Source organism: Felis catus, chromosome D1 (assembly GCF_018350175.1).
Source record: "Felis catus isolate Fca126 chromosome D1, F.catus_Fca126_mat1.0, whole genome shotgun sequence".
NCBI lineage: Eukaryota > Metazoa > Chordata > Mammalia > Carnivora > Felidae > Felis > Felis catus.
In genome coordinates, this window is record NC_058377.1 from 50623512 (window position 1) to 50635546 (window position 12035).

Consider the following 12035-nt stretch of genomic DNA (forward strand, 5'->3'; position numbering starts at 1 on the left):
GTCACAGCTAAAATTCCAAGTTCCTCTATTCTAACCACTCCTCCTAAAACAAACAAACAAACAAACAAACAAACAAACAAACAAACAAACAAAAACCCAATGTATTTAATATTACTGATCAGAGAAATTTACGTAGAAAAAACCATAATCGCTCCTTTTTAATTAGGAAAGGTTATTTCACAACATTTGCACACTGCATTTTCCTCACCTTTTACTAGAAATAGAGAAAACTAAGTGCAAAATATAAAAATATCTTATTTTTTGTTGTCTTCAACTTTTATTTGGTAAAATTTTCAAACCTAGAAAAATTTAGAGAGAGAAATTAAACTTTTTCACTTCACTTAAATTTACTAATTAATATAATTCCAAACTTGCCACATATTTTCTCCTCCTTTTCCCTCCATCTTTTCCTTATTCTTTCCTCCCTCTGTCTCTCCCTGTCCCACCACCCACTATCTCTTAGTCCCTCTCTCTATGTCTCTTCCTCTCTCCTTCACTCTTTATCTCTCTCTCACTTTCCCCTCTGAATCATTGGAGATTTCTAACTTCATAATACTTCATCACTAAACATTTCACAAATACCTAATCATGTACTATCTAACAATAAAGACATTTTCCTACATGGCTATAATAAGACAATTAAGAATTTTGTGTGAGCACTGGGTGTTATATGTAAATGATGAATCAGTAAATTCTGCTCCTGAAACCATTATTACACTATAAGTTAACCAACCTGGATTTAATTACAATAAAAAATACACACATACACACAAAATAAAAATAAATAAAATAAATTAATTAAATTAAATAATGGGTAATATTTAGAGGAGATTTAATCAATAAATGACACTATCCATAAAAAATAATTCTGTATTTTCTAAATGCAATACATTTTCAAAACTTTTTACCAGTTTTCCCCAAAATATCTTCTTCTTCTTCTTCTTCTTCTTTTTTAAGTTTATTTATTTTTGAGAGAGGGACAGAGTGTGAACGGGGGAGGGGAAGAGGGAGAGGAAGACACAGAATCTAAAGCAGGCTCCAGGCTCTGAGCTGTCAGCAAAGGGCCCGACTCAGGGCTTGAACTCACGAACCATGAGATTGTGACCTGAGCTGAAGTCAGATGCTTAACCAACTGAGCCACCCAGGCACCCCTCCAAAGATATCTTCTACAGACTTTTTTTTTCCATTCTAGAATCTATTCAGTGTTTATCCATTGCATTTAGTTATTATGTTTCTAAATTCTAATAAACTTGAATTAAAACATTTTTTAAAATATTTTTTAATGTTTATTTATTCTTGAGAGAGACAGACAGAGTGCTAGCAGGGGAGGAGCAGAGAGAGAGGAAGACACAGAATCCAAAGCAGGTTCCAGGCTCCAGGCTCTGAGCTGTCAGCACAGAGCCCGAGGCCAGGCTCAAACTCACCAACCTTGAGACCATGACCTGAGCCAAAGTCAGATGCTCAACTGACTGAGCCACCCAGGCACCCCTAATAAACTTAACTTTTTAAAAGGTCATATTAATTATATTGGAGTATGTTCCACATTCTGGTTTTGTCTGATGTTTATTCCTGACTAGATTTCAGGAACACTACATAGGTGATTGTTTGTATTCGTATTACTTTATGCCAGGAGACATTATTGAGCAATATTGTAACTATGGTGTGAGACAAACTCCTTAATATGGATTAGCATTTTTCTTTCTAAACACCACATTTTCTAGTGTCACATTTTATATCATATTATTCCAGTATTCTTCCATAAAGGCTTATCTCACTTCTTTTTACACCTGAGAAAGCATGTCATTTAGAGCAGGCATCTGTAGCATTCCCTCACTCTGACCTGTAATGAACCTTTGCTTTCCTTATCATGTTTTAACTAAAATCTGTGTTTAAATTTTTTTTTTTCAACGTTTATTTATTTTGGGGACAGAGAGAGACAGAGCATGAACGGGGGAGGGGCAGAGAGAGAGGGAGACACAGAATCAGAAACAGGCTCCAGGCTCTGAGCCATCAGCCCAGAGCCCGACGCGGGGCTCGAACTCACGGACCGCGAGATCGTGACCTGGCTGAAGTCGGACGCTTAACCGACTGCGCCACCCAGGCGCCCCTCTAACTGTGTTTAAATTGTCACTTTGAACAAGGAGGCCAACTTAATGCACTTTTTAAAATAATAAGCAGGTTATCTTGCAGTCTTTTTTCTTTTTTAATCAGGATGACCAAATTTCATTAAGTTTCCTCTAAAATATCCAATCCTATCTGCAATATCCATGACCTTGGGGATATATATATATATATAAATTTTTTTTTTGGTCTGTACCTTGAATTGAATTCTTTATTTCACAAACTAAACTAAAGAATTCCGATCAACTTCTGATGGAGGCCAGTGCAATCTCTCTTTTCTAAGTCTCTTTACAAATTATATGAATACAAATCCTGGGTACTGGGTGTTATAAAACATAAAATTCATAAACTTTAGAATCATTTATTCTGCTTCATATAATGGGTGTTTCCTAAGGGATTTTTTTAGAAAAAAAAATATACTTAAGAAAAATTTCACAAACCACTGTTACACGCAATAGAAAACCATTAAATAAATTGTTTCTCACTGGATTTACATTATAAAAAGGTATACTCTTATGATTGGATGTATATATATCAGATGTATCTTTAATTTCTTTCCTCTTAGTGTGGATCTCATTTCGAAAGTTACAGCAGTAACCCAGAAAGAGATGCTAAGATTCTCAACCATGGCAAAAGTAGTGGAGTTGTAGAAGTCGTAGTTACAATAGATATTAAGGGGGCAGACTTGACTTTTGTTGGTCACTAACAAGATATTTGGAAAGTCGGAATAGAACGGAATCTAGGGTGACTCTCAGACTTCTATCTTGAAATAGAAGTTACTTAGAAAGTACTTGGGAATTACTTAGAATTTCATATATTCCAGGAAGGACAGAGAGCTACATTTTGAGAATTGAGAGTTTGTGGTGTTAAGATGACATTCAATTGGACATTCCTAATATGCGATTTAATATGTAAGTCTGGACCTAAGGAGAGAAGTCTGGTATAAAGATATAAATTTTAAAGCCACATAAGTGTATCCGATTGCACAAGGCAAGCATAAAGTGAGAAAACTGAAAAAGAAATGCTGGGAAAATACCAAAATTTATAAGAATGTTAAGGGAACATGAGCGCCATGAAAATGTTCTCTTTCTGGGTCTTGTGTTCATTTGCTACAAATTCATATGACTTATGTGTTTGGTTGCACCAACTGTGTATCCCTTCTCTAGGCCAATCCTCCTTGGTCAAGACTTTTTACAAGTCTTTTACAAGACTTCAATGTTTTTACATTTATTTATTTATCTTGAGAAAGAGTGAGTGGGAAGAAGGGGAGGAGAGAGAGAGGAATAGAGAGAGATTCCTAAGCAGGGATCAAATTCATGATCTATGAGATCATGATCTGAGCCAAAATCAAGTGTCAGTTGCTTAACCAACTGAGCCACCCAGCTACCTGGAGAGTTCCCATATTTTTGCAGGAGGGCTTAACTTATGAGTTTTCTAGCAATGTTTATTTCTAATTAGATAATCCATGTGTAAAGAAATACTTAAAATTCAGAGTGCCTGAGATAGGTAGCACTGAGATACAGTGAAGGACAGAGGAAGGGAGACAGATAGCTATCTATCAAAGACGAAATTTATGCATTGCCTGGGAAAGAGAAAAAAGGGAAATGAGTGGGTAGTATGGATTAGAGACAGTAATGCATGAGGATCTTAAGCTGAGTCACCTTCTTTTGTATTCCATTGACAGAATTCAGTTGTACATCCATACCTAACTGTGAGATCTGTAGTCTATTTGAATTCAGGGACAAAAGTGTGGTTATTACAGTTATCTCATCATTGCAAGACTCAATAAGACTAGAAAATGGAGAAACAACAAGATATTGTGTGCTATACAAATGAGATAAAAACGATATGTTTTATAAAGATCTTGAAGTTTTATGTAAAGGATCAAATAAGACATGGTTTGACAGCAATAGCAGTTATGTATAGGTGAATGTGGTATAATGCATAATACTGCCAGAGATTAGAAAAGCAGGGAGTCAGTGTGAATTTTTATTGACTTGATAACATTTTGGAAAGATAGGTGTCTTCAATTAGGCCTCATACATTGTTGGGATTTCAACATGTAGAACAGACGGGTCCATATACACTAACTTCTCATCATGTACCCTCCTTCTATTCCCAGAGCTTTTGTCCTCTAGGTAGCTAATCCCATCTGTTTATATAAGTATTGTCTATGGACACCAAGTTAATTGGATTGCTTTCTTTTCCCTTTATCTTCTTGAAGTTGGGTGAGAGGAGCTGTCTGAATATCATAAATCTCCATCAGTTCTGGTGCTGTGCTGGCTGTTCAGCTCCAAGTAGGCAGCTTATGAATTGTGATGATTTATAGTTTTAATCTTTTCTATAAATGAGTATAGAGGCTATGCAACAGGCCCCTATTTACAAAGACAACAGATAAATAAGTAAATAGATAGATAAATAATCATAATAACCTTGAGATTAAGATATAATATTACAAAATCAACTAAGATTGAATAAATATATTTTAATGCTTTCTTCTGAAGTGGTTAGCAAACTGTTATTTTTTTCTATCTACAAGTGTTTATGGGTGAGTAATTGGAAGTATGTGGGGCTATTTTATTGTATCCACAGTAGTAATGCATTAGAGTATACTCATTATCTTACTGTCCATGACATTAATTCCTAATTTATCTGACATGCTTTGAATAAAAACTTCTATCTCAGCACCTTTTCTAAAAAAAAAATTTTTTTTCAACATTTATTTATTTTTGGGACAGAGAGAGACAGAGCATGAACGGGAGAGGGGCAGAGAGAGAGGGAGACACAGAATCGGAAACAGGCTCCAGGCTCTGAGCCATCAGCTCAGAGCCTGATGTGGGGCTCGAACTCACGGACCGCGAGATCGTCAGCACCTTTTCTAAAACGTACAACATGACTATAGAATATTAGAAATTAAAACACATTATTTTTTCATCTAATGCATTTGACATATTATGTAACTTTAAGGTGAACAGATGTGAAAATTTGATGCATTTATATATTCTAATATGATTGCCAGTGTAACAAAATTACCTTTATCACATTACATAATTATCTTTTCTTTTTAGTGGTTGGAACAATGAAGTCATAGGTATGTTGTTTAAGGGTACAAACTTGAAACAAGTAGGAAATAATCCATAGAGATTTAATGCACAGTTTAATGAATATAGACAACAGTGCTGTTCTGTAGTTTTCAAACTTTCCGGGAAGATACTGTCAAGCAAGTCTCATCTATACCCAAGATTATTAAAGTATTTTGGGCCAAAATTATAGTAATAGTAGTTGACAGAGATGGGCATACAACCCAAGATTCAATTTTTCACTCTTTCACCAATATAACATACTATCTGTGTTAACACATACTGTGTTAAGATTCAATGTTAACTGAAAAGAAAAAAAAAAAAGAACTCTACAATTTGACAAAACCTGGGGATCAAAATTTCCAAAGTTAGCAAATTGAATTGGAGTTATCTTTTGTACTTCTTAACTAAGACAAATTATTTGTTAAAGTTTATATAAATCAAAAGAAGATTTTTGTAATCTAATTGCTCAGTAGTATGGAAAGGTGAGAAGTTTTATGTTGAGTTAACAATAGAGTTTTCTGGGATTAAAAAAATCCGTGAAGTTAAAAAAAAGCTCAATGTTAAAATAATTAACCAATTTAAAGATAAATCTTTGTTCTACATGAATCCTGTCTTTAAAAACAAAATGTCCAAAATATATCTTAGAGTATTCTTGTAAGACTCACAGTGAGTGCCATTCATATTCATTAGTTTATTGTGATAGTCTTATCACTGAAGTAATTGGAGATATTTGCTTTATACACTGTGGTACTTTACAAATTTCGCGACTACATTTTCTTTCTTTCTTTCTTTCTTTCTTTCTTTCTTTCTTTCTTTCTTTCTTTCTTTCTTTCTGTGAGGCTGTCATGTTTATTTCCTGTTGCTATTAGAGTAATTACTCCAATCCCAAATTCTAGAAATGATGGACAAGGGGTCCTAAATTTAACAGAATTGATTTTAAGTCGTCTGTTTCTCAACAACAAAATAGGAATAACAAGACTTCTCTGAGAACAAAATAAAATCTCATAGGATTTTATGAGAACAAAATAAACTGTTACATGTATACACTTAGAATGGTGTCTTAATAGTCAATTATTATTTTCTATAATATTATGATTTTTTTGCTTTATTACATCACTGGGTTGCAAAATGATGTTGCTAAGACTTAAAAATCTATGTCTATAACCAAAAATTTTCCTTTAAGCCAACACCATATTACCTCCAGAATCAGCATGTTCTTATTATAGGTAGCAATTAACATATTGATTAATGAACTTGAATTTATTTCTCCATCACAGAAGTGAGAATGTCTTATAATCTGTTAAAAATGAATTAGCTTCCTCACGCAGGAAATAGTTGACTATCTTTTGTTAAGCATATTTAATATATCATCCAGGCTTCTCTTCAGAGATGACCTCAGAAAACTTCCCACTATGTTACATTTTCTGATATGTTTTTCTTATGTCTGCTTCTTCAAGTCTGAGTGATTTTTAAAGACCCAATTCCCTGTGTCACCTTCCTTTCTTCTTGTAATAGTAGCTTCTGATATATCTCTTGTTTCTTCTCTATTTCTGATATATTTATTTCCAAATTCTACCACTGTACTTATTTTGGCATTGTATGGGGTCAATAACAGATTTTTAAGTACCATTATATTGTCTTAGAGTTCTATAATAACCCTCACTCAGATATCAGATAACAATAGCCCATCCACATTACCATTTGAATATGATGTGCTTGAGTATGAGTATGTTTGAGTTGTTTCTTTATTTCTCCTTCTAAAATTTTATCGAGGTTTTTGCATCTGGAAATTGATGCCCTTCTTGAAGTTCAGTAAATTTAGGGCCTTTCTTTTTCTTTTATTTTTTTAAATGTTTATTTATTTTTAAGGGGGCAGGGAGAGCACGAGCAGGGAAGGGGCAAAGAAGGGGGGCAGAGGATCCAAAACCAGCTCTGTGCTGATAGCACAGACAGTGCAGAGCCTGATGTGGGGCTTGAACTCACAAATGGTGAGATCAGGACCTGAGCTGAAGTCAGACACACGACCGACTGAGCCATCCCAGTGCCCCACAATCTTTCATTTTCTAATTTTTTTCCCCTTCCCTATTGTTTTTCTTCTTTGCTTCTGGGACTCTGATTTTATCTATGTTTATAAATTTGATTTCCTGCTCCAGATTTTTGAGACTCTTAGTTGTTTCTTTAGTTTTTTCTGTCTTTCTCAGATTTATTAATTTCTATGGGACTATCTTTAAGTATCCTGACTCTCTCCTGTCTTCTATGTTCTATTAACACTTATTCAGTGATTTTTCAGTTGTTGTACCTTCCAGTTCTAGATTTTACATTTGTTTCTTCATAGTTTGTGTTTCTGTGCTATTTCCTATAAATTAATCCATTATGTTTATTTTTTAAGATTATGAACATATTTATAATATCTTTTCTAAAATCCTTACCTATTATTGTAATATCTGAGTTATGTTAGGTTTGATTACTGTTGACTGATTATCTTTTCTTGAGAGTGTACATTTTCCTGATTTTCACATATCTAGTGATTTTGATGGGAAGCAGATGCTATGAATGGTATGTTGCAAAAGATCTGGATTTTCTAATAGTTTCTGCAAAGAGTTTTCATTTGAATGAACACTTTACATGGCCACAGTCAACTCTAAATTCTGTCTTCCCTGAAGAGGGCAGCATCTGAAATACCTCTCTCTCAGCTTCCAGTTGGTGACTTGCTAGGACAATTGTGATCAGGTTTGATTATGTGTTTGTGGTATAGAGACCAGCCAAGTATTGAGGTGAATCTTGTTGGAGCTCACTTCTTTCTAGAAGCATCTTTCCCTTTATGTCATTAATTATGCAGCCATTCGACCATCTCTGGTCTTTTATCTGACATCTCAAGCTAGAAAAATGGTGGCTTTCTGCCATCCAAATTTGAAGAATATAAAATACCCTGGTCAATAGACTGAAAAATGAAAAATAATTCATTCTGTACTTTGTGTTTCAAGGCAGACTCTCTTACATGTTCTGCCTGATTCTGGTAATATTCCAGTGACAACATACTATTTTCTTTTAAAATCATGGTTATGATTTATAATTGTTATATGCAAGAGGGTTAGCCTATCCAAGTTACTCCAGAATTAACTGGGGTAAAGAACTAAGATTATCATTCTTTTTAAATTATGAATAATTATATTAAGTACTATACTGGCTTTTTTGTGAGGATAAACAGATAACTTATATAAGTCTTTTAATATATATTTTGACACACTGAGTACCCAAAATATTATATACTTATTATAATACTATTTTCATTGTTTTGGTACCATAGATTTTTAGACATTTCCTCATGATGGTCATCTTTGTGTTGGAAAAATGTTCTTTGTCTTTTGTATCTTACTTTTTAGAGAGAAAGAAAGTAAGTAAACAACTAACTGCAGGTCAAGTTTGATAGTGGCCACAAAGTAATGCACAGAGTTTAGTGGGAGACAATGTGTACAATGTCCATATTTTTGAGACAGGGAATACTTGGCAATCTTTCAAAAATATGACTTTTCAGGAATAAAAATGATTTTATTGTATCTTTACTAGGAATGTAATTCAGATAATACTAAAGAAAATACCAAGAGCTATATGGCATAGCAAACTTGTAACACCCAGAAGGAAATATTAAGTCAGAGTTGCAGAACTTACCAGCATTTTTGATTTGTCATCTAACCAATAGGAGGTATTATTCCTCTGAAAAATACCAACACTTATAGAATCTAAGGAAATTTATAAATAAATAACATTCTTGTGTCCAATGAAAAACATGCTCCTCAGTCCCTTAGAAAATCTAAGTCCTTTTACAAATGTAATACATGATGATCATAATTTCTTATAATTAAACAAATCTGCACATTTGAAGATAAATATACCTTGAAACATTAATGTTCAAATATTAAAATTTTATTATCATTTTATACAAATTACAAAGAATTTTCAAATTTAAGATAATTTTGATATTGGAATATTCTGCACTATCTTCTTTAAATCCTTTCTCCATCAGTAAAAATATAAGGTTGACAAATTATCTTCAATCTGAATAAACAAGTAGATTTTAAAACCCAACTCAGTAAAGAACAAAATTAAACACAATATGAATTGAGATGTAAAGGAAAGCATTTTCTTCTTATTTAAATTTTTAAAAAGACTTTTAGGGATGCCTGGGTGGCTCAGATGTTTAAGTATCCAACTCTTGATTTCAACTCAGGTCATGATCCTATGGTTTGTGGGACTGAGTCCCACATGGAGCTCTGTGCTGACGGTGCAGAACCTGCTTGGGATTCTCCTCTCCTCTCTCTCTGCCCCTACCTTGCTCACTCGTGCTCTCTCTCTCTCTCTCTCAGAATAAATAAACCAAGTTTTAACTTGGGTGGCATAATAAATAATTTGCTGTAGCTTTTATTTTTTTGGACAATGAATATCAATCATTGGATTTAATTAATAAATAATGTAATTAATAAAATCGTTAGTGTAGATTGAAAAATCAAAATAAACGTTTTTTAAATAAATCAAAAGTAAAAAATACTTGTAGTAACATCATAAAGTTAATATGGTTGGAAGTGACAACATGATTTGTTTTATTTTTTATTGGTATTAAGTAGAGTTATATAATATTTAGAGACTCTAAATTAACTCTTCTGTCATAAAATGTTATCTATGTCATATAAGTATTTTTTATCATTTTCAGTTTCATTATTAATATGATATTATTCATTGGCTTGATTATTTAGGTCTGCAAAGAAACAAAAATATGTATCAGTTTAGTAAAATACCTTTTTTAGTTTTTAGATTGCAATCAGCTTTTGGCAAATTTACTGTTGGGTTTTCCATTTTATTTCATGCCTAGAAAGTCAGTTGCTTTTGAAAGATGGCCCTTCAGGAACCATCACCACCTCCTTTCTTTGCCTTAGTATATTTTTCTTTTGACTATCACATCCCTGGAAATTTTGCTTCTGACCTCATGAAACTTAAAAATGAATCCATGAATATTGGCTGAGAAGCATCCATTTTGGTCAGGGAACTGCATGGAAAATCTAAGCAGTACAATTCTATTCATTTCATAGCAAATTTCAGTTTTACAATTGTATAGATATTTAATATGTTATGATTTCCATTTGCTATATTCTGAAACTCCAGTTTGTAAAAAGTGTAAAAATTTTGGACTCTAAATTCTCCATGTGTCTTTTAATGTGTGGGTCTTATTCTTTTTTTCCTTACATCTGAATAATTCTTTGACTATGACTCTCCTTACTACATTCCTTTCTTCTTTTTTTTTTTTTCTGTTGTTTTGATGCAAGAGTCTTTCTTTAAATTTTAAACCACGCACTGTATGGTTAATATGAATTAGTATGTGCTGGTCTCTAGAGTGTTTAGGCAGACTGATATATGGAATACATGAAAATCCAGGCAAATATTACTATGGTACTTTTATGTTGTGTATTGGGTAGCAAGAGACTTGTCTGTGATGAGAAGCTGGCTAAAATTTCATTGGCAGGCCAAAATTGTATTAGGACAATTTGCACATAGGGCAAGTCATTAATTTTCTCACATATTTGTAGAACACACAACATCTGTAAAAAAAAATAGGAACTTTTATCCACATTAGACAGGAAGAGGTAGTTAACAAGTCCTCCAGTACAGCACTACTATACTTTCAAATGTCTTCTTTGTTTTTAATAGTGAACAGGTTCTTATGAATTTGGTCAGTGATTGGCTAGATTCCTCTGTATCTCAGTACACAGTGTCTAAATGATACCTTGATGAAGATACAAACAGTTACTTACTGAAATACAAACAGTTATGTAGAAGTAACATTCCTAGAGAAGTGTAAAACGGGGAATAAATTTATAATTCCAACAAAGAGATTCATTAAGAAAAAAAAATTAGGGCTGCCTACATGGCTTACTTGGTTAAATGTCTGACTCCTGATTTCAGCTCAGGTCATGATTTCACAGTTCGTGAGATTGAGCTGTGCATTGGGCTCTATGCTGACAGTGTGGAGCCTGCTTGGGTTTCTCTCTCCCTCTCTCTGCCTCTCCCCTGCTCACACTCTTTCTCTCAAAATAAATAAATAAACTTAAAAAAATGTTTATGAAATAAAAAGAATTAAATGGAGGATAACATAAAGAGCAAAAGACACCTGTCAAAAATGATGAATTGAGAGTCTTGGAAATGACAGTAGAAGAAAAAACATTTGTCAGATTTAAAGCAAAATGTATACTTCTTTAGAGCATCCTCACAAAGAACATGCCTGCTTTTCCTGGTTTCATGTGATGTGGAAACAATAGAAATTTCTTACAGATTTCAGGAGGTGAACTACTATGCCTTCCAATTTGGGAAAATAATTCTTGGTGATATGTTTTGAAGATAATGAATTTGCAGGATCAGACTAGTGCCTGCTAAAAAGCACCATGGACAGTTTCTAATTCTTCCTCAGTTACTTCCATTTCCTGTTTTATATGTAGTCCTCCTAACACCCAAGTGAGACATTTATGTTCTAAATGCAGAGTCTTATCAGGTTGTTCACTACACAGAATTTTATTAATGCATTCAGAGTCCTGCATCTTAAGCCAATTTCTTCTCTGAGCACATGGCCAGCATTTACTTCCTCTTGGTTAAACTTATCACTAGACCATTTTACTCAGCTATCTCACTGGCACATCAGTCTCAGTATTTTCCAGTCAAAACTCATGATCTCTATTCCACCAACGTTCTTGCAGTTCCCAACATTCACTTTCTCTGTATCACATACCATACATTCCCACTAAAGATTTGGCCATTCAACCCATGCAGTACTATTCACAATTGGTC